The sequence below is a fragment of the Anomaloglossus baeobatrachus genome, chromosome 1, assembly GCF_048569485.1.
Source record: "Anomaloglossus baeobatrachus isolate aAnoBae1 chromosome 1, aAnoBae1.hap1, whole genome shotgun sequence".
Classification (NCBI taxonomy): domain Eukaryota; kingdom Metazoa; phylum Chordata; class Amphibia; order Anura; family Aromobatidae; genus Anomaloglossus; species Anomaloglossus baeobatrachus.
The window spans coordinates 284,908,963-284,934,060 of NC_134353.1; the positions used below are offsets into that span (position 1 = coordinate 284,908,963).

The 25,098-nt window shown below is 38.0% G+C and overlaps 13 non-coding genes across 13 annotated transcripts; 3 read left to right on the forward strand and 10 right to left on the reverse strand.

Moving 5' to 3' along the window:
- Window positions 1–58: 58 nt before the first annotated feature.
- On the reverse strand, window positions 59–131 carry TRNAF-GAA (transfer RNA phenylalanine (anticodon GAA)). Its single transcript has one exon. It is a non-coding gene; the product is annotated as a tRNA-Phe (tRNA).
- A 702-nt stretch (window positions 132–833) lies between these two features.
- TRNAF-GAA (transfer RNA phenylalanine (anticodon GAA)) lies at window positions 834–906 on the reverse strand. Its single transcript has one exon. It is a non-coding gene; the product is annotated as a tRNA-Phe (tRNA).
- A 1,477-nt stretch (window positions 907–2,383) lies between these two features.
- On the reverse strand, window positions 2,384–2,456 carry TRNAF-GAA (transfer RNA phenylalanine (anticodon GAA)). Its single transcript has one exon. It is a non-coding gene; the product is annotated as a tRNA-Phe (tRNA).
- Window positions 2,457–3,158: 702 nt separating this feature from the next.
- On the reverse strand, window positions 3,159–3,231 carry TRNAF-GAA (transfer RNA phenylalanine (anticodon GAA)). Its single transcript has one exon. It is a non-coding gene; the product is annotated as a tRNA-Phe (tRNA).
- Window positions 3,232–4,708: 1,477 nt separating this feature from the next.
- Window positions 4,709–4,781, reverse strand: TRNAF-GAA (transfer RNA phenylalanine (anticodon GAA)). The gene has a single exon. It is a non-coding gene; the product is annotated as a tRNA-Phe (tRNA).
- Window positions 4,782–5,483: 702 nt separating this feature from the next.
- Window positions 5,484–5,556, reverse strand: TRNAF-GAA (transfer RNA phenylalanine (anticodon GAA)). Its single transcript has one exon. It is a non-coding gene; the product is annotated as a tRNA-Phe (tRNA).
- A 3,026-nt stretch (window positions 5,557–8,582) lies between these two features.
- On the reverse strand, window positions 8,583–8,655 carry TRNAS-GGA (transfer RNA serine (anticodon GGA)). Its single transcript has one exon. It is a non-coding gene; the product is annotated as a tRNA-Ser (tRNA).
- A 703-nt stretch (window positions 8,656–9,358) lies between these two features.
- TRNAS-GGA (transfer RNA serine (anticodon GGA)) lies at window positions 9,359–9,431 on the reverse strand. The gene has a single exon. It is a non-coding gene; the product is annotated as a tRNA-Ser (tRNA).
- A 2,130-nt stretch (window positions 9,432–11,561) lies between these two features.
- Window positions 11,562–11,644, forward strand: TRNAL-CAG (transfer RNA leucine (anticodon CAG)). Its single transcript has one exon. It is a non-coding gene; the product is annotated as a tRNA-Leu (tRNA).
- A 3,016-nt stretch (window positions 11,645–14,660) lies between these two features.
- Window positions 14,661–14,743, forward strand: TRNAL-CAG (transfer RNA leucine (anticodon CAG)). Its single transcript has one exon. It is a non-coding gene; the product is annotated as a tRNA-Leu (tRNA).
- Window positions 14,744–21,413: 6,670 nt separating this feature from the next.
- TRNAF-GAA (transfer RNA phenylalanine (anticodon GAA)) lies at window positions 21,414–21,486 on the reverse strand. Its single transcript has one exon. It is a non-coding gene; the product is annotated as a tRNA-Phe (tRNA).
- A 2,249-nt stretch (window positions 21,487–23,735) lies between these two features.
- TRNAF-GAA (transfer RNA phenylalanine (anticodon GAA)) lies at window positions 23,736–23,808 on the reverse strand. The gene has a single exon. It is a non-coding gene; the product is annotated as a tRNA-Phe (tRNA).
- A 915-nt stretch (window positions 23,809–24,723) lies between these two features.
- Window positions 24,724–24,806, forward strand: TRNAL-CAG (transfer RNA leucine (anticodon CAG)). Its single transcript has one exon. It is a non-coding gene; the product is annotated as a tRNA-Leu (tRNA).
- Window positions 24,807–25,098: the final 292 nt, after the last annotated feature.

Here is a 25,098-nt window from a genome sequence, read left to right on the forward strand (position 1 = left end):
TGCTAAATGCATATGGAGAAAGAACTTTATCTCAAATCACTCATACTTAAAAACAGCGTGCTGAAACCCGGGATCGGACCAGGGACCTTTAGATCTTCAGTCTAACGCTCTCCCAACTGAGCTATTTCAGCAACCTACAAAGTTAAAGCTACAGCATTGCAAGGCAAACTCAAAGGCGTTAATACATTTTCAGTTCAAAATTTGCCTTTTTTTGGGGCCAAACAAAAAATGTGTTTGTTTTTAGAAAGTGTGAATTTTCCACAGTTGTGCTTGTCAGGATGGCCGAGCGGTCCAAGGCGCTGCGTTCAGGTCGCAGTCTCTACTTGAGGCGTGTGATCGAATCCCACTTCTGACAGGTTTCTGTTACATTACAATCATGTTTTGTTTTTTTTTCATTTTCACTATGTCCCTCTGTCACAATTCAGACATTTCCACAAACCAGATTAGTCCAAGGACAAAGCCAATGAGAACCCTCTGGATCCTCAATCCTGTCTGTCACAATCATGTTGTTCTCTGCTGCACTATCAGTAAGAAGAGGGAGGTGAAAAATCTCATAAAATAAACCTCAAGATACACAAAATCTTAAAGATCCTTAGCACTTTATGTTGATATTTCTCTGATTTTTTTTCTGATTTCCTCCATACTACTTCGACTTCAACTTAATTTTTCAGTATAACTACTTTCATTTTCTTCTCGCATTAGTGACTGTTCTGAAAAGAGATACTTAAAACTGTTTTTTTCAGGTATATCTGCACTTCACAAAGAATGAAAATCTTGCTAAATGCATATGGAGAAAGAACTTTATCTCAAATCACTCATACTTAAAAACAGTGTGCTGAAACCCGGGATCGGACCAGGGACCTTTAGATCTTCAGTCTAACGCTCTCCCAACTGAGCTATTTCAGCAACCTACAAAGTTAAAGCTACAGCATTGCAAGGCAAACTCAAAGGCGTTAATACATTTTCAGTTCAAAATTTGCCTTTTTTTGGGGCCAAACAAAAAATGTGTTTGTTTTTAGAAAGTGTGAATTTTCCACAGTTGTGCTTGTCAGGATGGCCGAGCGGTCCAAGGCGCTGCGTTCAGGTCGCAGTCTCTACTTGAGGCGTGTGTTCGAATCCCACTTCTGACAGGTTTCTGTTACATTACAATCAGGTTTTGTTTTTTTTTCATTTTCACTATGTCCCTCTGTCACAATTCAGACATTTCCACAAACCAGATTAGTCCAAGGACAAAGCCAATGAGAACCCTCTGGATCCTCAATCCTGTCTGTCACAATCATGTTGTTCTCTGCTGCACTATCAGTAAGAAGAGGGAGGTGAAAAATCTCATAAAATAAACCTCAAGTTACACAAAATCTTAAAGATCCTTAGCACTTTATGTTGATATTTCTCAGATTTTTTTTCTGATTTCCTCCATACTACTTCGACTTCAACTTAATTTTTCAGTATAACTACTTTCATTTTCTTCTCGCATTAGTGACTGTTCTGAAAAGAGATACTTAAAACTGTTTTTTTCAGGTATATCTGCACTTCACAAAGAATGAAAATCTTGCTAAAAGCATATGGAGAAAGAACTTTATCTCAAATCACTCATACTTAAAAACAGCATGCTGAAACCCGGGATCGGACCACGAACCTTTAGATCTTCAGTCTAACGCTCTCCCAACTGAGCTATTTCAGCAACCTACAACGTTAAAGCTACAGCATTGCAAGGCAAACTCAAAGGCGTTAATACATTTTCAGTTCAAAATTTGCCTTTTTTTGGGGCCAAACAAAAAATGTGTTTGTTTTTAGAAAGTGTGAATTTTCCACAGTTGTGCTTGTCAGGATGGCCGAGCGGTCCAAGGCGCTGCATTCAGGTCGCAGTCTCTACTTGAGGCGAGGGTTCGAATCCCACTTCTGAAAGGTTTCTGTTACATTACAATCATGTTTTTTTTTTTTTTCATTTTCACTATGTCCCTCTGTCACAATTCAGACATTTCCACAAACCAGATTAGTCCAAGGACAAAGCCAATGAGAACCCTCTGGATCCTCAATCCTGTCTGTCACAATCATGTTGTTCTCTGCTGCACTATCAGTAAGAAGAGGGAGGTGAAAAATCTCATAAAATAAACCTCAAGATACACAAAATCTTAAAGATCCTTAGCACTTTATGTTGATATTTCTCAGATTTTTTTTCTGATTTCCTCCATACTACTTCGACTTCAACTTAATTTTTCAGTATAACTACTTTCATTTTCTTCTCGCATTAGTGACTGTTCTGAAAAGAGATACTTAAAACTGTTTTTTTCAGGTATATCTGCACTTCACAAAGAATGAAAATCTTGCTAAATGCATATGGAGAAAGAACTTTATCTCAAATCACTCATACTTAAAAACAGCGTGCTGAAACCCGGGATCGGACCAGGGACCTTTAGATCTTCAGTCTAACGCTCTCCCAACTGAGCTATTTCAGCAACCTACAAAGTTAAAGCTACAGCATTGCAAGGCAAACTCAAAGGCGTTAATACATTTTCAGTTCAAAATTTGCCTTTTTTTGGGGCCAAACAAAAAATGTGTTTGTTTTTAGAAAGTGTGAATTTTCCACAGTTGTGCTTGTCAGGATGGCCGAGCGGTCCAAGGCGCTGCGTTCAGGTCGCAGTCTCTACTTGAGGTGTGTGATCGAATCCCACTTCTGACAGGTTTCTGTTACAATACAATCATGTTTTGTTTTTTTTTCATTTTCACTATGTCCCTCTGTCACAATTCAGACATTTCCACAAACCAGATTAGTCCAAGGACAAAGCCAATGAGAACCCTCTGGATCCTCAATCCTGTCTGTCACAATCATGTTGTTCTCTGCTGCACTATCAGTAAGAAGAGGGAGGTGAAAAATCTCATAAAATAAACCTCAAGATACACAAAATCTTAAAGATCCTTAGCACTTTATGTTGATATTTCTCTGATTTTTTTTCTGATTTCCTCCATACTACTTCGACTTCAACTTAATTTTTCAGTATAACTACTTTCATTTTCTTCTCGCATTAGTGACTGTTCTGAAAAGAGATACTTAAAACTGTTTTTTTCAGGTATATCTGCACTTCACAAAGAATGAAAATCTTGCTAAATGCATATGGAGAAAGAACTTTATCTCAAATCACTCATACTTAAAAACAGTGTGCTGAAACCCGGGATCGGACCAGGGACCTTTAGATCTTCAGTCTAACGCTCTCCCAACTGAGCTATTTCAGCAACCTACAAAGTTAAAGCTACAGCATTGCAAGGCAAACTCAAAGGCGTTAATACATTTTCAGTTCAAAATTTGCCTTTTTTTGGGGCCAAACAAAAAATGTGTTTGTTTTTAGAAAGTGTGAATTTTCCACAGTTGTGCTTGTCAGGATGGCCGAGCGGTCCAAGGCGCTGCGTTCAGGTCGCAGTCTCTACTTGAGGCGTGTGTTCGAATCCCACTTCTGACAGGTTTCTGTTACATTACAATCAGGTTTTGTTTTTTTTTCATTTTCACTATGTCCCTCTGTCACAATTCAGACATTTCCACAAACCAGATTAGTCCAAGGACAAAGCCAATGAGAACCCTCTGGATCCTCAATCCTGTCTGTCACAATCATGTTGTTCTCTGCTGCACTATCAGTAAGAAGAGGGAGGTGAAAAATCTCATAAAATAAACCTCAAGTTACACAAAATCTTAAAGATCCTTAGCACTTTATGTTGATATTTCTCAGATTTTTTTTCTGATTTCCTCCATACTACTTCGACTTCAACTTAATTTTTCAGTATAAATACTTTCATTTTCTTCTCGCATTAGTGACTGTTCTGAAAAGAGATACTTAAAACTGTTTTTTTCAGGTATATCTGCACTTCACAAAGAATGAAAATCTTGCTAAAAGCATATGGAGAAAGAACTTTATCTCAAATCACTCATACTTAAAAACAGCGTGCTGAAACCCGGGATCGGACCACGAACCTTTAGATCTTCAGTCTAACGCTCTCCCAACTGAGCTATTTCAGCAACCTACAAAGTTAAAGCTACAGCATTGCAAGGCAAACTCAAAGGCGTTAATACGTTTTCAGTTCAAAATTTGCATTTTTTTGGGGCCAAACAAAAAATGGGTTTGTTTTTAGAAAGTGTGAATTTTCCACAGTTGTGCTTGTCAGGATGGCCGAGCGGTCCAAGGCGCTGCGTTCAGGTCGCAGTCTCTACTTGAGGCGTGGTTTCGAATCCCACTTCTGACAGGTTTCTGTTACATTACAATCATGGTTTTTTTTTTTTTCATTTTCACTATGTCCCTCTGTCACAATTCAGACATTTCCACAAACCAGATTAGTCCAAGGACAAAGCCAATGAGAACCCTCTGGATCCTCAATCCTGTCTGTCACAATCATGTTGTTCTCTGCTGCACTATCAGTAAGAAGAGGGAGGTGAAAAATCTCATAAAATAAACCTCAAGATACACAAAATCTTAAAGATCCTTAGCACTTTATGTTGATATTTCTCAGATTTTTTTTCTGATTTCCTCCATACTACTTCGACTTCAACTTAATTTTTCAGTATAACTACTTTCATTTTCTTCTCGCATTAGTGACTGTTCTGAAAAGAGATACTTAAAACTGTTTTTTTCAGGTATATCTGCACTTCACAAAGAATGAAAATCTTGCTAAATGCATATGGAGAAAGAACTTTATCTCAAATCACTCATACTTAAAAACAGCGTGCTGAAACCCGGGATCGGACCAGGGACCTTTAGATCTTCAGTCTAACGCTCTCCCAACTGAGCTATTTCAGCAACCTACAAAGTTAAAGCTACAGCATTGCAAGGCAAACTCAAAGGCGTTAATACATTTTCAGTTCAAAATTTGCCTTTTTTTGGGGCCAAACAAAAAATGTGTTTGTTTTTAGAAAGTGTGAATTTTCCACAGTTGTGCTTGTCAGGATGGCCGAGCGGTCCAAGGCGCTGCGTTCAGGTCGCAGTCTCTACTTGAGGCGTGTGATCGAATCCCACTTCTGACAGGTTTCTGTTACATTACAATCATGTTTTGTTTTTTTTTCATTTTCACTATGTCCCTCTGTCACAATTCAGACATTTCCACAAACCAGATTAGTCCAAGGACAAAGCCAATGAGAACCCTCTGGATCCTCAATCCTGTCTGTCACAATCATGTTGTTCTCTGCTGCACTATCAGTAAGAAGAGGGAGGTGGAAAATCTCATAAAATAAACCTCAAGATACACAAAATCTTAAAGATCCTTAGCACTTTATGTTGATATTTCTCTGATTTTTTTTCTGATTTCCTCCATACTACTTCGACTTCAACTTAATTTTTCAGTATAACTACTTTCATTTTCTTCTCGCATTAGTGACTGTTCTGAAAAGAGATACTTAAAACTGTTTTTTTCAGGTATATCTGCACTTCACAAAGAATGAAAATCTTGCTAAATGCATATGGAGAAAGAACTTTATCTCAAATCACTCATACTTAAAAACAGCGTGCTGAAACCCGGGATCGGACCAGGGACCTTTAGATCTTCAGTCTAACGCTCTCCCAACTGAGCTATTTCAGCAACCTACAAAATTAAAGCTACAGCATTGCAAGGCAAACTCAAAGGCGTTAATACATTTTCAGTTCAAAATTTGCCTTTTTTTGGGGCCAAACAAAAAATGTGTTTGTTTTTAGAAAGTGTGAATTTTCCACAGTTGTGCTTGTCAGGATGGCCGAGCGGTCCAAGGCGCTGCGTTCAGGTCGCAGTCTCTACTTGAGGCGTGTGATCGAATCCCACTTCTGACAGGTTTCTGTTACATTACAATCATGTTTTGTTTTTTTTTCATTTTCACTATGTCCCTCTGTCACAATTCAGACATTTCCACAAACCAGATTAGTCCAAGGACAAAGCCAATGAGAACCCTCTGGATCCTCAATCCTGTCTGTCACAATCATGTTGTTCTCTGCTGCACTATCAGTAAGAAGAGGGAGGTGGAAAATCTCATAAAATAAACCTCAAGATACACAAAATCTTAAAGATCCTTAGCACTTTATGTTGATATTTCTCTGATTTTTTTTCTGATTTCCTCCATACTACTTCGACTTCAACTTAATTTTTCAGTATAACTACTTTCATTTTCTTCTCGCATTAGTGACTGTTCTGAAAAGAGATACTTAAAACTGTATTTTCAGGTATATCTGCACTTCACAAAGAATGAAAATCTTGCTAAATGTATATGGAGAAAGAACTTTATCTCAAATCACTCATACTTAAAAACAGTGTGCTGAAACCCGGGATCGGACCGGGGACCTTTAGATCTTCAGTCTAATGCTCTCCCAACTGAGCTATTTCAGCAACCTACAAAGTTAAAGCTACAGCATTGCAAGGCAAACTCAAAGGCGTTAATACATTTTCAGTTCAAAATTTGCTTTTTTTTGGGGCCAAACAAAAAATGTGTTTGTTTTTAGAAAGTGTGAATTTTCCACAGTTGTGCTTGTCAGGATGGCCGAGCGGTCCAAGGCGCTGCATTCAGGTCGCAGTCTCTACTTGAGGCGAGGGTTCGAATCCCACTTCTGAAAGGTTTCTGTTACATTACAATCATGTTTTGTTTTTTTTTCATTTTCACTATGTCCCTCTGTCACAATTCAGACATTTCAACAAACCAGATTAGTCCAAGGACAAAGCCAATGAGAACCCTCTGGATCCTCAATCCTGTCTGTCACAATCATGTTGTTCTCTGCTGCACTATCAATAAGAAGAGGGAGGTGGAAAATCTCATAAAATAAACCTCAAGATACACAAAATCTTAAAGATCCTTAGCACTTTATGTTGATATTTCTCAGATTTTTTTTCCGATTTCCTCCACACTACTTCGACTTCAACTTAATTTTTCAGTATAACTACTTTAATTTTCTTCTCGCATTAGTGACTGTTCTGAAAAGAGATACTTAAAACTGTTTTTTTCAGGTATATCTGCACTTCACAAAGAATGAAAATCTTGCTAAATGCATATGGAGAAAGAACTTTATCTCAAATCACTCATACTTAAAAACAGCGTGCTGAAACCCGGGATCTGACCAGGGACCTTTAGATCTTCAGTCTAACGCTCTCCCAACTGAGCTATTTCAGCAACCTACATAGTTAAAGCTACAGCATTGCAAGGCAAACTCAAAGGCGTTAATACATTTTCAGTTCAAAATTTGCCTTTTTTTGGGGCCAAACAAAAAATGTGTTTGTTTTTAGAAAGTGTGAATTTTCCACAGTTGTGCTTGTCAGGATGGCCGAGCGGTCCAAGGCGCTGCGTTCAGGTCGCAGTCTCTACTTGAGGCGAGGGTTCGAATCCCACTTCTGAAAGGTTTCTGTTACATTACAATCATGTTTTGTTTTTTTTTCATTTTCACTATGTCCCTCTGTCACAATTCAGACATTCCCACAAACCAGATTAGTCCAAGGACAAAGCCAATGAGAACCCTCTGGATCCTCAATCCTGTCTGTCACAATCATGTTGTTCTCTGCTGCACTATCAGTAAGAAGAGGGAGGTGGAAAATCTCATAAAATAAACCTCAAGATACACAAAATCTTAAAGATCCTTAGCACTTTATGTTGATATTTCTCAGATTTTTTCTCCGATTTCCTCCATACTACTTCGACTTCAACTTAATTTTTCAGTATAACTACTTTCATTTTCTTCTCGCATTAGTGACTGTTCTGAAAAGAGATACTTAAAACTGTTTTTTTCAGGTATATCTGCACTTCACAAAGAATGAAAATCTTGCTAAATGCATATGGAGAAAGAACTTTATCTCAAATCACTCATACTTAAAAACAGCGTGCTGAAACCCGGGATCGGACCAGGGACCTTTAGGTCTTCAGTCTAACGCTCTCCCAACTGAGCTATTTCAGCAACCTACAAAATTAAAGCTACAGCATTGCAAGGCAAACTCAAAGGCGTTAATACATCTTCAGTTCAAAATTTGCCTTTTTTTGGGGCCAAACAAAAAATGTGTTTCTTTTTAGAAAGTGTGAATTTTCCACAGTTGTGCTTGTCAGGATGGCCGAGCGGTCCAAAGCGCTGCGTTCAGGTCGCAGTCTCTACTTGAGGCGTGGGTTCGAATCCCACTTCTGACAGGTTTCTGTTACATTACAATCATGTTTTGTTTTTTTTTCATTTTCACTATGTCCCTCTGTCACAATTCAGACATTTCCACAAACCAGATTAGTCCAAGGACAAAGCCAATGAGAACCCTCTGGATCCTCAATCCTGTCTGTCACAATCATGTTGTTCTCTGCTGCACTATCAGTGAGAAGAGGGAGGTGAAAAATCTCATACAATAAACCTCAAGATACACAAAATCTTAAAGATCCTTAGCACTTTATGTTGATATTTCTCAGATTTTTTTTCTGATTTCCTCCATACTACTTCGACTTCAACTTAATTTTTCAGTATAACTACTTTCATTTTCTTCTCGCATTAGTGACTGTTCTGAAAAGAGATACTTAAAACTGTTTTTTTCAGGTATATCTGCACTTCACAAAGAATGAAAATCTTGCTAAATGCATATGGAGAAAGAACTTTATCTCAAATCACTCATACTTAAAAACAGTGTGCTGAAACCCGGGATCGGACCAGGGACCTTTAGATCTCCAGTCTAACGCTCTCCCAACTGAGCTATTTCAGCAACCTACAAAGATAAAGCTACAGCATTGCAAGGCAAACTCAAAGGCGTTAATAAATTTTCAGTTCAAAATTTGCCTTTTTTTGGGGCCAAACAAAAAATGTGTTTGTTTTTAGAAAGTGTGAATTTTCCACAGTTGTGCTTGTCAGGATGGCCGAGCGGTCCAAGGCGCTGCGTTCAGGTCGCAGTCTCTACTTGAGGCGTGTGTTCGAATCCCACTTCTGACAGGTTTCTGTTACATTACAATCATGTTTTGTTTTTTTTTTCATTTTCACTATGTTCCTCTGTCACAATTCAGACATTTCCACAAACCAGATTAGTCCAAGGACAAAGCCAATGAGAACCTTTTGGATCCTCAATCCTTTCTGTCACAATCATGTTGTTCTCTGCTGCACTATCAGTAAGAAGAGGGAGGTGGAAAATCTCATAAAATAAACCCCAAGATACACAAAATCTTAAAGATCCTTAGCACTTTATGTTGATATTTCTCAGATTTTTTCTCCGATTTTCTCCATACTACTTCGACTTCAACTTAATTTTTCAGTATAACTACTTTCATTTTCTTCTCGCATTAGTGACTGTTCTGAAAAGAGATACTTAAAACTGTTTTTTTCAGGTATATCTGCACTTCACAAAGAATGAAAATCTTGCTAAATGCATATGGAGAAAGAACTTTATCTCAAATCACTCATACTTAAAAACAGTGTGCTGAAACCCGGGATCGGACCAGGGACCTTTAGATCTCCAGTCTAACGCTCTCCCAACTGAGCTATTTCAGCAACCTACAAAGATAAAGCTACAGCATTGCAAGGCAAACTCAAAGGCGTTAATAAATTTTCAGTTCAAAATTTGCCTTTTTTGGGGCCAAACAAAAAATGTTTGTTTTTAGAAAGTGTGAATTTTCCACAGTTGTGCTTGTCAGGATGGCCGAGCGGTCCAAGGCGCTGCGTTCAGGTCGCAGTCTCTACTTGAGGCGTGTGTTCAAATCCCACTTTTGACAGGTTTCTGTTACATTACAATCATGTTTTGTTTTTTTTTCATTTTCACTATGTTCCTCTGTCACAATTCAGACATTTCCACAAACCAGATTAGTCCAAGGACAAAGCCAATGAGAACCCTCTGGATCCTCAATCCTGTCTGTCACAATCATGTTGTTCTCTGCTGCACTATCAGTAAGAAGAGGATGGTGAAAAATCTCATAAAATAAACCTCAAGATACACAAAATCTTAAAGATCCTTAGCACTTTATGTTGATATTTCTCAGATTTTTTTTCTGATTTCCTCCACACTACTTCGACTTCAACTTAATTTTTCAGTATAACTACTTTCATTTTCTTCTCGCATTAGTGACTGTTCTGAAAAGAGATACTTAAAACTGTTTTTTTCAGGTATATCTGCACTTCACAAAGAATGAAAATCTTGCTAAATGCATATGGAGAAAGAACTTTATCTCAAATCACTAAGGGTATGTGCGCACGTTGCTTTTTACCTGCTTTTTACCTGCTTTTTTGCTGCTTTTTCTTCTGCGCTGTTTAATGCCAAAATGGATGTGTTCTTCTATTCAAGCAAAGTCTATGGGAATTTGGGTTTCTTGTTCACACTATGTTGTTCAAAATGCTGCCTTTTTGTGGCAGAACTTTGGTCAAAAACTCAGCTTTGCAGTGCAAAACCCAAATGGCAAAAACAATTGACATGTTGCTTCTTTGAAAAGCTGAGTTTTTGACCAAAGTTCTGCCACAAAAAGGCAGCATTTTGAACAACATAGTGTGAACAAGAAACCCAAATTCCCATAGACTTTGCTTGAATAGAAGAACACATCCATTTTGGCATTAAACAGCGCAGAAGAAAAAGCAGCAAAAAAGCAGGTAAAAAGCAGGTAAAAAGCAACGTGCGCACATACCCTCATACTTAAAAACAGCGTGCTGAAACCCGGGATCTGACCAGAGACCTTTAGATCTTCAGTCTAACGCTCTCCCAACTGAGCTATTTCAGCAACCTACAAAGTTAAAGCTACAGCATTGCAAGGCAAACTCAAAGGCGTTAATAAATTTTCATTTCAAAATTTGCCTTTTTTTGGGGCCAAACAAAAAATGTGTTTGTTTTTAGAAAGTGTGAATTTTCCACAGTTGTGCTTGTCAGGATGGCCGAGCGGTCCAAGGCGCTGCGTTCAGTTCGCAGTTTCTACTTGAGGCGAGGGTTCGAATCCCACTTCTGAAAGGTTTCTGTTACATTACAATCATGTTTTGTTTTTTTTTCATTTTCACTATGTCCCTCTGTCACAATTCAGACATTTCCACAAACCAGATTAGTCCAAGGACAAAGCCAATGAGAACCCTCTGGATCCTCAATCCTGTCTGTCACAATCATGTTGTTCTCTGCTGCACTATCAGTAAGAAGAGGGAGGTGGAAAATCTCATAAAATAAACCTCAAGATACACAAAATCTTAAAGATCCTTAGCACTTTATGTTGATATTTCTCAGATTTTTTCTCCGATTTCCTCCATACTACTTCGACTTCAACTTAATTTTTCAGTATAACTACTTTCATTTTCTTCTCGCATTAGTGACTGTTCTGAAAAGAGATACTTAAAACTGTTTTTTTCAGGTATATCTGCACTTCACAAAGAATGAAAATCTTGCTAAATGCATATGGAGAAAGAACTTTATCTCAAATCACTCATACTTAAAAACAGCGTGCTGAAACCCGGGATCGGACCAGGGACCTTTAGATCTTCAGTCTAATGCTCTCCCAACTGAGCTATTTCAGCAACCTACAAAATTAAAGCTACAGCATTGCAAGGCAAACTCAAAGGCGTTAATACATTTTCAGTTCAAAATTTGCCTTTTTTTGGGGCCAAACAAAAAATGTGTTTCTTTTTAGAAAGTGTAAATTTTCCACAGTTGTGCTTGTCAGGATGGCCGAGCGGTCCAAGGCGCTGCGTTCAGGTCGCAGTCTCTACTTGAGGCGTGGGTTCGAATCCCACTTCTGACAGGTTTCTGTTACATTACAATCATATTTTGTTTTTTTTTTCATTTTCACTATGTCCCTCTGTCACAATTCAGACATTTCCACAAACCAGATTAGTCCAAGGACAAAGCCAATGAGAACCCTCTGGATCCTCAATCCTGTCTGTCACAATCATGTTGTTCTCTGCTGCACTATCAGTAAGAAGAGGGAGGTGGAAAATCTCATAAAATAAACCCCAAGATACACAAAATCTTAAAGATCCTTAGCACTTTATGTTGATATTTCTCAGATTTTTTCTCCGATTTTCTCCATACTACTTCGACTTCAACTTAATTTTTCAGTATAACTACTTTCATTTTCTTCTCGCATTAGTGACTGTTCTGAAAAGAGATACTTAAAACTGTTTTTTTCAGGTATATCTGCACTTCACAAAGAATGAAAATCTTGCTAAATGCATATGGAGAAAGAACTTTATCTCAAATCACTCATACTTAAAAACAGTGTGCTGAAACCCGGGATCGGAACAGGGACCTTTAGATCTTCAGTCTAACGCTCTCCCAACTGAGCTATTTCAGCAATCTACAAAGTTAAAGCTACAGCATTGCAAGGCAAACTCAAAGGTGTTAATACATTTTCAGTTCAAAATTTGCCTTTTTTTGGGGCCAAACAAAAAATGTGTTTGTTTTTAGAAAGTGTGAATATTCCACAGTTGTGCTTGTCAGGATGGCCGAGCGGTCCAAGGCGCTGCGTTCAGGTCGCATTCTCAACTTAAGGCGTGGGTTCGAATCCCACTTCTGACAGGTTTCTGTTACATTACAATCATGTTTTGTTTTTTTTTCATTTTCACTATGTCCCTCTGTCACAATTCAGACATTTCCACAAACCAGATTAGTCCAAGGACAAAGCCAATGAGAACCCTCTGGATCCTCAATCCTGTCTGTCACAATCATGTTGTTCTCTGCTGCACTATCAGTAAGAAGAGGGAGGTGAAAAATCTCATAAAATAAACCCCAAGATACACAAAATCTTAAAGATCTTTAGCACTTTATGTTGATATTTCTCAGAATTTTTTTTCTGATTTCCTCCATACTACTTCGACTTCAACTTAATTTTTCAGTATAACTACTTTCATTTTCTTCTCGCATTAGTGACTGTTCTGAAAAGAGATACTTAAAACTGTTTTTTTCAGGTATATCTGCACTTCACAAAGAATGAAAATCTTGCTAAATGCATATGTAGAAAGAACTTTATCTCAAATCACTCATACTTAAAAACAGCGTGCTGAAACCCGGGATCGGACCAGGGACCTTTAGATCTTCAGTCTAACGTTCTCCCAACTGAGCTATTTCAGCAACCTACAAAGTTAAAGCTACAGCATTGCAAGGCAAACTCAAAGGCGTTAATACATTTTCAGTTCAAAATTTACATTTTTTTGGGGCCAAACAAAAAATGTGTTTGTTTTTAGAAAGTGTGAATTTTCCACAGTTGTTCTTGTCAGGATGGCCGAGCGGTCCAAGGCGCTGAGTTCAGGTCGCAGTCTCTACTTGAGGCGTGGGTTCGAATCCCACTTCTGACAGGTTTCTGTTACATTACAATCATGTTTTTTTTTTTTCATTTTCACTATGTCCCTCTGTCACAATTCAGACATTTCCACAAACCAGATTAGTCCAAGGACAAAGCCAATGAGAACCCTCTGGATCCTCAATCCTGTCTGTCACAATCATGTTGTTCTCTGCTGCACTATCAGTAAGAAGAGGGAGGTGGAAAATCTCATAAAATAAACCTCAAGATACACAAAATCTTAAAGATCCTTAGCACTTTATGTTGATATTTCTCAGATTTTTTCTCCGATTTCCTCCATACTACTTCGACTTCAACTTAATTTTTCAGTATAACTACTTTCATTTTCTTCTCGCATTAGTGACTGTTCTGAAAAGAGATACTTAAAACTGTTTTTTTCAGGTATATCTGCACTTCACAAAGAATGAAAATCTTGCTAAATGCATATGGAGAAAGAACTTTATCTCAAATCACTCATACTTAAAAACAGCGTGCTGAAACCCGGGATCGGACCAGGGACCTTTAGATCTTCAGTCTAATGCTCTCCCAACTGAGCTATTTCAGCAACCTACAAAATTAAAGCTACAGCATTGCAAGGCAAACTCAAAGGCGTTAATACATTTTCAGTTCAAAATTTGCCTTTTTTTGGGGCCACACAAAAAATGTGTTTCTTTTTAGAAAGTGTAAATTTTCCACAGTTGTGCTTGTCAGGATGGCCGAGCGGTCCAAGGCGCTGCGTACAGGTCGCAGTCTCTACTTGAGGCGTGGGTTCAAATCCCACTTCTGACAGGTTTCTGTTACATTACAATCATGTTTTTTTTTTTTTCATTTTCACTATGTCCCTCTGTCACAATTCAGACATTTCCACAAACCAGATTAGTCCAAGGACAAAGCCAATGAGAACCCTCTGGATCCTCAATCCTGTCTGTCACAATCATGTTGTTCTCTGCTGCACTATCAGTAAGAAGAGGGAGGTGGAAAATCTCATAAAATAAACCTCAAGATACACAAAATCTTAAAGATCCTTAGCACTTTATGTTGATATTTCTCAGATTTTTTCTCCGATTTCCTCCATACTACTTCGACTTCAACTTAATTTTTCAGTATAACTACTTTCATTTTCTTCTCGCATTAGTGACTGTTCTGAAAAGAGATACTTAAAACTGTTTTTTTCAGGTATATCTGCACTTCACAAAGAATGAAAATCTTGCTAAATGCATATGGAGAAAGAACTTTATCTCAAATCACTCATACTTAAAAACAGCGTGCTGAAACCCGGGATCGGACCAGGGACCTTTAGATCTTCAGTCTAATGCTCTCCCAACTGAGTTATTTCAGCACCCTACAAAATTAAAGCTACAGCATTGCAAGGCAAACTCAAAGGCGTTAATACATTTTCAGTTCAAAATTTGCCTTTTTTTGGGGCCAAACAAACAATGTGTTTCTTTTTAGAAAGTGTAAATTTTCCACAGTTGTGCTTGTCAGGATGGCCGAGCGGTCCAAGGCGCTGCGTTCAGGTCGCAGTCTCTACTTGAGGCGTGGGTTCGAATCCCACTTCTGACAGGTTTCTGTTACATTACAATCATATTTTGTTTTTTTTTTCATTTTCACTATGTCCCTCTGTCACAATTCAGACATTTCCACAAACCAGATTAGTCCAAGGACAAAGCCAATGAGAACCCTCTGGATCCTCAATCCTGTCTGTCACAATCATGTTGTTCTCTGCTGCACTATCAGTAAGAAGAGGGAGGTGGAAAATCTCATAAAATAAACCCCAAGATACACAAAATCTTAAAGATCCTTAGCACTTTATGTTGATATTTCTCAGATTTTTTCTCCGATTTTCTCCATACTACTTCGACTTCAACTTAATTTTTCAGTATAACTACTTTCATTTTCTTCTCGCATTAGTGACTGTTCTGAAAAGAGATACTTAAAACTGTTTTTTTCAGGTATATCTGCACTTCACAAAGAATGAAAATCTTGCTAAATGCATATGGAGAAAGAACTTTATCTCAAATCACTCATACTTAAAAACAGTGTGCTGAAACCCGGGATCGGAACAGGGACCTTTAGATCTTCAGTCTAACGCTCTCCCAACTGAGCTATTTCAGCAATCTACAAAGTTAAAGCTACAGCATTGCAAGGCAAACTCAAAGGTGTTAATACATTTTCAGTTCAAAATTTGCCTTTTTTTGGGGCCAAACAAAAAATGTGTTTGTTTTTAGAAAGTGTGAATATTCCACAGTTGTGCTTGTCAGGATGGCCGAGCGGTCCAAGGCGCTGCGTTCAGGTCGCATTCTCAACTTAAGGCGTGGGTTCGAATCCCACTTCTGACAGGTTTCTGTTACATTACAATCATGTTTTGTTTTTTTTTCATTTTCACTATGTCCCTCTGTCACAATTCAGACATTTCCACAAACCAGATTAGTCCAAGGACAAAGCCAATGAGAACCCTCTGGATCCTCAATCCTGTCTGTCACAATCATGTTGTTCTCTGCTGCACTATCAGTAAGAAGAGGGAGGTGAAAAATCTCATAAAATATACCCCAAGATACACAAAATCTTAAAGATCTTTAGCACTTTATGTTGATAGTTCTCAGAATTTTTTTTCTGATTTCCTCCATACTACTTCGACTTCAACTTAATTTTTCAGTATAACTACTTTCATTTTCTTCTCGCATTAGTGACTGTTCTGAAAAGAGATACTTAAAACTGTTTTTTTCAGGTATATCTGCACTTCACAAAGAATGAAAATCTTGCTAAATGCATATGTAGAAAGAACTTTATCTCAAATCACTCATACTTAAAAACAGCATGCTGAAACCCGGGATCGGACCAGGGACCTTTAGATCTTCAGTCTAACGTTCTCCCAACTGAGCTATTTCAGCAACCTACAAAGTTAAAGCTACAGCATTGCAAGGCAAACTCAAAGGCGTTAATACATTTTCAGTTCAAAATTTACATTTTTTTGGGGCCAAACAAAAAATGTGTTTGTTTTTAGAAAGTGTGAATTTTCCACAGTTGTTCTTGTCAGGATGGCCGAGCGGTCCAAGGCGCTGAGTTCAGGTCGCAGTCTCTACTTGAGGCGTGGGTTCGAATCCCACTTCTGACAGGTTTCTGTTACATTACAATCATGTTTTTTTTTTTTCATTTTCACTATGTCCCTCTGTCACAATTCAGACATTTCCACAAACCAGATTAGTCCAAGGACAAAGCCAATGAGAACCCTCTGGATCCTCAATCCTGTCTGTCACAATCATGTTGTTCTCTGCTGCACTATCAGTAAGAAGAGGGAGGTGGAAAATCTCATAAAATAAACCTCAAGATACACAAAATCTTAAAGATCCTTAGCACTTTATGTTGATATTTCTCAGATTTTTTCTCCGATTTCCTCCATACTACTTCGACTTCAACTTAATTTTTCAGTATAACTACTTTCATTTTCTTCTCGCATTAGTGACTGTTCTGAAAAGAGATACTTAAAACTGTTTTTTTCAGGTATATCTGCACTTCACAAAGAATGAAAATCTTGCTAAATGCATATGGAGAAAGAACTTTATCTCAAATCACTCATACTTAAAAACAGCGTGCTGAAACCCGGGATCGGACCAGGGACCTTTAGATCTTCAGTCTAATGCTCTCCCAACTGAGCTATTTCAGCAACCTACAAAATTAAAGCTACAGCATTGCAAGGCAAACTCAAAGGCGTTAATACATTTTCAGTTCAAAATTTACATTTTTTTGGGGCCAAACAAAAAATGTGTTTGTTTTTAGAAAGTGTGAATTTTCCACAGTTGTTCTTGTCAGGATGGCCGAGCGGTCCAAGGCGCTGAGTTAAGGTTGCAGTCTCTACTTGAGGCGTGGGTTCGAATCCCACTTCTGACAGGTTTCTGTTACATTACAATCATGTTTTTTTTTTTTTCATTTTCACTATGTCCCTCTGTCACAATTCAGACATTTCCACAAACCAGATTAGTCCAAGGACAAAGCCAATGAGAACCCTCTGGATCCTCAATCCTGTCTGTCACAATCATGTTGTTCTCTGCTGCACTATCAGTAAGAAGAGGGAGGTGAAAAATCTCATAAAATAAACCTCAAGATACACAAAATCTTAAAGATCCTTAGCACTTTATGTTGATATTTCTCAGATTTTTTTTCTGATTTCCTCCATACTACTTCGACTTCAACTTAATTTTTAAGTATAACTACTTTCATTTTCTTCTCGCATTAGTGACTGTTCTGAAAAGAGATACTTAAAACTGTTTTTTTCAGGTATATCTGCACTTCACAAAGAATGAAAATCTTGCTAAATGCATATGGAGAAAGAACTTTATCTCAAATCACTCATACTTAAAAACAGCATGCTGAAACCCGGGATCAGACCAGGGACCTTTAGATCTTCAGTCTAACGCTCTCCCAACTGAGATATTTCAGCAACCTACAAATTTAAAGCTACAGCATTGCAAGTCAAACTCAAAGGCGTTAATAAATTTTCAGTTCAAAATTTGCCTTTTTTTGGGGCCAAACAAAAAATGTGTTTGTTTTTAGAAAGTGTGAATTTTCCATAGTTGTGCTTGTCTGGATGGCCGAGCGGTCCAAGGCGCTGTGTTCAGGTCGCAGTCTCTACTTGAGGCGTGGGTTTGAATCCCACTTCTGACAGGTTTCTGTTACGTTACAATCATGTTTTTTTTTTTTCATTTTCACTATGTCCCTCTGTCACAATTCAGACATTTCCACAAACCAGATTAGTCCAAGGACAAAGCCAATGAGAACCCTCTGGATCCTCAATCCTGTCTGTCACAATCATGTTGTTCTCAGCTGCACTATCAGTAAGAAGAGGGAGGTGAAAAATCTCATAAAATAAACCTCAAGATACACAAAATCTTAAAGATCCTTAGCACTTTATGTTGATATTTCTCAGATTTTTTTTCTGATTTCCTCCATACTACTTCGACTTCAACTTAATTTTTCAGTATAACTACTTTCATTTTCTTCTCGCATTAGTGACTGTTCTGAAAAGAGATACTTAAAACTGTTTTTTTCAGGTATATCTGCACTTCACAAAGAATGAAAATCTTGCTAAATGCATATGGAGAAAGAACTTTATCTCAAATCACTCATACTTAAAAACAGCGTGCTGAAACCCGGGATCGGACCAGGGACCTTTAGATCTTCAGTCTAACGTTCTCCCAACTGAGCTATTTCAGCAACCTACAAAGTTAAAGCTACAGCATTGCAAGGCAAACTCAAAGGCGTTAATACATTTTCAGTTCAAAATTTACATTTTTTTGGGGCCAAACAAAAAATGTGTTTGTTTTTAGAAAGTGTGAATTTTCCACAGTTGTTCTTGTCAGGATGGCCGAGCGGTCCAAGGCGCTGAGTTCAGGTCGCAGTCTCTACTTGAGGCGTGGGTTCGAATCCCACTTCTGACAGGTTTCTGTTACATTACAATCATGTTTTTTTTTTTTTTCATTTTCACTATGTCCCTCTGTCACAATTCAGACATTTCCACAAACCAGATTAGTCCAAGGACAAAGCCAATGAGAACCCTCTGGATCCTCAATCCTGTCTGTCACAATCATGTTGTTCTCTGCTGCACTATCAGTAAGAAGAGGGAGGTGGAAAATCTCATAAAATAAACCTCAAGATACACAAAATCTTAAAGATCTTTAGCACTTTATGTTGATATTTCTCAGATTTTTTCTCCGATTTCCTCCATACTACTTCGACTTCATCTTAATTTTTCAGTATAACTACTTTCATTTTCTTCTCGCATTAGTGACTGTTCTGAAAAGAGATACTTAAAACTGTTTTTTTCAGGTATATCTGCACTTCACAAAGAATGAAAATCTTGCTAAATGCATATAGAGAAAGAACTTTATCTCAAATCACTCAAACTTAAAAACAGCGTGCTGAAACCCGGGATCGGACCAGGGACCTTTAGATCTTCAGTCTAATGCTCTCCCAACTGAGCTATTTCAGCAACCTACAAAATTAAAGCTACAGCATTGCAAGGCAAACTCAAAGGCGTTAATACATTTTCAGTTCAAAATTTGCCTTTTTTTGGGGCCACACAAAAAATGTGTTTCTTTTTAGAAAGTGTAAATTTTCCACAGTTGTGCTTGTCAGGATGGCCGAGCGGTCCAAGGCGCTGCGTACAGGTCGCAGTCTCTACTTGAGGCGTGGGTTCAAATCCCACTTCTGACAGGTTTCTGTTACATTACAATCATGTTTTTTTTTTTTTCATTTTCACTATGTCCCTCTGTCACAATTCAGACATTTCCACAAACCAGATTAGTCCAAGGACAAAGCCAATGAGAACCCTCTGGATCCTCAATCCTGTCTGTCACAATCATGTTGTTCTCTGCTGCACTATCAGTAAGAAGAGGGAGGTGAAAAATCTCATAAAATAAACCTCAAGATACACAAAATCTTAAAGATCCTTAGCACTTTATGTTGATATTTCTCAGATTTTTTTTCTGATTTCCTCCATACTACTTCGACTTCAACTTAATTTTTAAGTATAACTACTTTCATTTTCTTCTCGCATTAGTGACTGTTCTGAAAAGAGATACTTAAAACTGTTTTTTTCAGGTATATCTGCACTTCACAAAGAATGAAAATCTTGCTAAATGCATATGGAGAAAGAACTTTATCTCAAATCACTCATACTTAAAAACAGCATGCTGAAACCCGGGATCAGACCAGGAACCTTTAGATCTTCAGTCTAACGCTCTCCCAACTGAGATATTTCAGCAACCTACAAAGTTAAAGCTACAGCATTGCAAGTCAAACTCAAAGGCGTTAATAAATTTTCAGTTCAAAATTTGTCTTTTTTTGGGGCCAAACAAAAAATGTGTTTGTTTTTAGAAAGTGTGAATTTTCCATAGTTGTGCTTGTCTGGATGGCCGAGCGGTCCAAGGCGCTGTGTTCAGGTCGCAGTCTCTACTTGAGGCGTGGGTTCGAATCCCACTTCTGACAGGTTTCTGTTACGTTACAATCATGTTTTTTTTTTTCATTTTCACTATGTCCCTCTGTCACAATTCAGACATTTCCACAAACCAGATTAGTCCAAGGACAAAGCCAATGAGAACCCTCTGGATCCTCAATCCTGTCTGTCACAATCATGTTGTTCTCTGCTGCACTATCAGTAAGAAGAGGGAGGTGAAAAATCTCATAAAATAAACCTCAAGATACACAAAATCTTAAAGATCCTTAGCACTTTATGTTGATATTTCTCAGATTTTTTTTCTGATTTCCTCCATACTACTTCGACTTCAACTTAATTTTTCGGTATAACTACTTTCATTTTCTTCTCGCATTAGTGACTGTTCTGAAAAGAGATACTTAAAACTGTTTTTTTCAGGTATATCTGCACTTCACAAAGAATGAAAATCTTGCTAAATGCATATGGAGAAAGAACTTTATCTCAAATCACTCATACTTAAAAACAGCGTGCTGAAACCGGGGATCGGACCAGGGACCTTTAGATCTTCAGTCTAACGCTCTCCCAACTGAGCTATTTCAGCAACCTACAAAGTTAAAGCTACAGCATTGCAGGGCAAACTCAAAGGCGTTAATACATTTTCAGTTCAAAATTTGCATTTTTTTGGGGCCAAACAAAAAATGTGTTTGTTTTTAGAAAGTGTGAATTTTCCACAGTTGTGCTTGTCAGGATGGCCGAGCGGTCCAAGGCGCTGCGTTCAGGTCGCAGTCTCTACTTGAGGCATGGGTTCGAATCCCACTTCTGACAGGTTTCTGTTACATTACAATCATGTTTTTTTTTTTTTCATTTTCACTATGTCCCTCTGTCACAATTCAGACATTTCCACAAACCAGATTAGTCCAAGGACAAAGCCAATGAGAACCCTCTGGATCCTCAATCCTGTCTGTCACAATCATGTTGTTCTCAGCTGCACTATCAGTAAGAAGAGGGAGGTGAAAAATCTCATAAAATAAACCTCAAGATACACAAAATCTTAAAGATCCTTAGCACTTTATGTTGATATTTCTCAGATTTTTTTTCTGATTTCCTCCATACTACTTCGACTTCAACTTAATTATTCAGTATAACTACTTTCATTTTCTTCTCGCATTAGTGACTGTTCTGAAAAGAGATACTTAAAACTGTTTTTTTCAGGTATATCTGCACTTCACAAAGAATGAAAATCTTGCTAAATGCATATGGAGAAAGAACTTTATCTCAAATCACTCATACTTAAAAACAGCGTGCTGAAACCCGGGATCGGACCAGGGACCTTTAGATCTTCAGTCTAACGCTCTCCCAACTGAGCTATTTCAGCAACCTACAAAGTTAAAGCTACAGCATTGCAAGTCAAACTCAAAGGCGTTAATAAATTTTCAGTTCAAAATTTGCCTTTTTTTGGGGCCAAACAAAAAATGTGTTTGTTTTTAGAAAGTGTGAATTTTCCACAGTTGTGCTTGTCAGGATGGCCGAGCGGTCCAAGGCGCTGCGTTCAGGTCGCAGTCTCTACTTGAGGCGTGGTTTCGAATCCCACTTCTGACAGGTTTCAGTTACATTACAATCATGTTTTTTTTTTTTCATTTTCACTATGTCCCTCTGTCACAATTCAGACATTTCCACAAACCAGATTAGTCCAAGGACAAAGCCAATGAGAACCCTCTGGATCCTCAATCCTGTCTGTCACAATCATGTTGTTCTCAGCTGCACTATCAGTAAGAAGAGGGAGGTGAAAAATCTCATAAAATAAACCTCAAGATCCACAAAATCTTAAAGATCCTTAGCACTTTATGTTGATATTTCTCAGATTTTTTTTTCTGATTTCCTCCATACTACTTCGACTTCAACTTAATTTTTCAGTATAACTACTTTCATTTTCTTCTCGCATTAGTGACTGTTCTGAAAAGAGATACTTAAAACTGTTTTTTTCAGGTATATCTGCACTTCACAAAGAATGAAAATCTTGCTAAATGCATATGGAGAAAGAACTTTATCTCAAATCACTCATACTTAAAAACAGCGTGCTGAAACGTGGGATCGGACCAGGGACCTTTAGATCTTCAGTCTAACGCTCTCCCAACTGAGCTATTTCAGCAACCTACAAAGTTAAAGCTACAGCATTGCAAGGCAAACTCAAAGGCGTTAATAAATTTTCAGTTCAAAATTTGCCTTTTTTTGGGGCCAAACAAAAAATGTGTTTGTTTTTAGAAAGTGTGAATTTTCCACAGTTGTTCTTGTCAGGATGGCCGAGCGGTCCAAGGCGCTGCGTACAGATCGCAGTCTCTACTTGAGGCGTGGGTTCGAATCCCACTTCTGACAGGTTTCAGTTACATTACAATCATGTTTTTTTTTTTTCATTTTCACTATGTCCCTCTGTCACAATTCAGACATTTCCACAAACCAGATTAGTCCAAGGACAAAGCCAATGAGAACCCTCTGGATCCTCAATCCTGTCTGTCACAATCATGTTGTTCTCTGCTGCACTATCAGTAAGAAGAGGGAGGTGAAAAATCTCATAAAATAAACCTCAAGATCCACAAAATCTTAAAGATCCTTAGCACTTTATGTTGATATTTCTCAGATTTTGTTTTCTGATTTCCTCCATACTACTTCGACTTCAACTTAATTTTTCAGTATAACTACTTTCATTTTCTTCTCGCATTAGTGACTGTTCTGAAAAGAGATACTTAAAACTGTTTTTTTCAGGTATATCTGCACTTCACAAAGAATGAAAATCTTGCTAAATGCATATGGAGAAAGAACTTTATCTCAAATCACTCATACTTAAAAACAGCGTGCTGAAACCCGGGATCGGACCAGGGACCTTTAGATCTTCAGTCTAATGCTCTCCCAACTGAGCTATTTCAGCAACCTACAAAGTTAAAGCTACAGCATTGCAAGGCAAACTCAAAGGCGTTAATACATTTTCAGTTCAAAATTTGCATTTTTTTGGGGCCAAACAAAAAATGTGTTTGTTTTTAGAAAGTGTGAATTTTCCACAGTTGTGCTTGTCAGGATGGCCGAGCAGTCCAAGGCGCTGCGTTCAGGTCGCAGTCTCTACTTGAGGCGTGGGTTCGAATCCCACTTCTGACAGGTTTCTGTTACATTACAACCATGTTTTGTTTTTTTTTCATTTTCACTATGTCCCTCTGTCACAATTCAGACATTTCCACAAACCAGATTAGTCCAAGGACAAAACCAATGAGAACCCTCTGGATCCTCAATCCTGTCTGTCACAATCATGTTGTTCTCTGCTGCACTATCAGTAAGGAGAGGAAGGTGGAAAATCTCATAAAATAAACCTCAAGATACACAAAATCTTAAAGATCCTTAGCACTTTATGTTGATATTTCTCAGATTTTTTCTCCGATTTCCTCCATACTACTTCGACTTCAACTTAATTTTTCAGTATAACTACTTTCATTTTCTTTTCGCATTAGTGACTGTTCTGAAAAGAGATACTTAAAACTGTTTTTTCAGGTATATCTGCACTTCACAAAGAATGAAAATCTTGCTAAATGCATATGGAGAAAGAACTTTATCTCAAATCACTCATACTTAAAAACAGCGTGCTGAAACCCGGGATCGGACCAGGGACCTTTAGATCTTCAGTCTAACGCTCTCCCAACTGAGCTATTTCAGCAACCTACAAAGTTAAAGCTACAGCATTGCAAGGCAAACTCAAAGGCGTTAATACATTTTCAGTTCAAAATTTGCATTTTTTTGGGGCCAAACAAAAAATGTGTTTGTTTTTAGAAAGTGTGAATTTTCCACGGTTGTGCTTGTCAGGATGGCCGAGCGGTCCAAGGCGCTGCGTTCAGGTCGCAGTTTCTACTTGAGGTGTGGGTTCAAATCCCACTTCTGACAGGTTTCTGTTACATTACAATCATGTTTTTTTTTTTTTCATTTTCACTATGTCCCTCTGTCACAATTCAGACATTTCCACAAACCAGATTAGTCCAAGGACAAAGCCAATGAGAACCCTCTGGATCCTCAATCCTGTCTGTCACAATCATGTTGTTCTCTGCTGCACTATCAGTAAGAAGAGGGAGGTGGAAAATCTCATAAAATAAACCTCAAGATACACAAAATCTTAAAGATCCTTAGCACTTTATGTTGATATTTCTCAGATTTTTTCTCCGATTTCCTCCATACTACTTCGACTTCAATTTAATTTTTCAGTATAACTACTTTCATTTTCTTCTCGCATTAGTGACTGTTCTGAAAAGAGATACTTAAAACTGTTTTTTTCAGGTATATCTGCACTTCACAAAGAATGAAAATCTTGCTAAATGCATATGGAGAAAGAACTTTATCTCAAATCACTCATACTTAAAAACAGCGTGCTGAAAATGGGGATCGGACCAGGGACCTTTAGATCTTCAGTCTAATGCTCTCCCAACTGAGCTATTTCAGCAACCTACAAAGTTAAAGCTACAGCATTGCAAGGCAAACTCAAAGGCGTTAATAAATTTTCAGTTCAAAATTTGCCTTTTTTTGGGGCCAAACAAAGAATGTGTTTGTTTTTAGAAAGTGTGAATTGTCCACAGTTGTGCTTGTCAGGATGGCCGAGCGGTCCAAGGCGCTGCGTTCAGGTCGCAGTCTCTACTTGAGGCGTGGGTTCGAATCCCACTTCTGACAGGTTTCTGTTACATTACAATCATGTTTTGTTTTTTTTTCATTTTCACTATGTCCCTCTGTCACATTCAGACATTTCCACAAACCAGATTAGTCCAAGGACAAAGCCAATGAGAACCGTCTGGATCCTCAATCCTGTCTGTCACAATCATGTTGTTCTCTGCTGCACTATCAGTAAGAAGAGGGAGGTGAAAAATCTCATAAAATAAACCTCAAGATACACAAAATCTTAAAGATCCTTAGCACTTTATGTTGATATTTCTCAGATTTTTTCTCCGATTTCCTCCATACTACT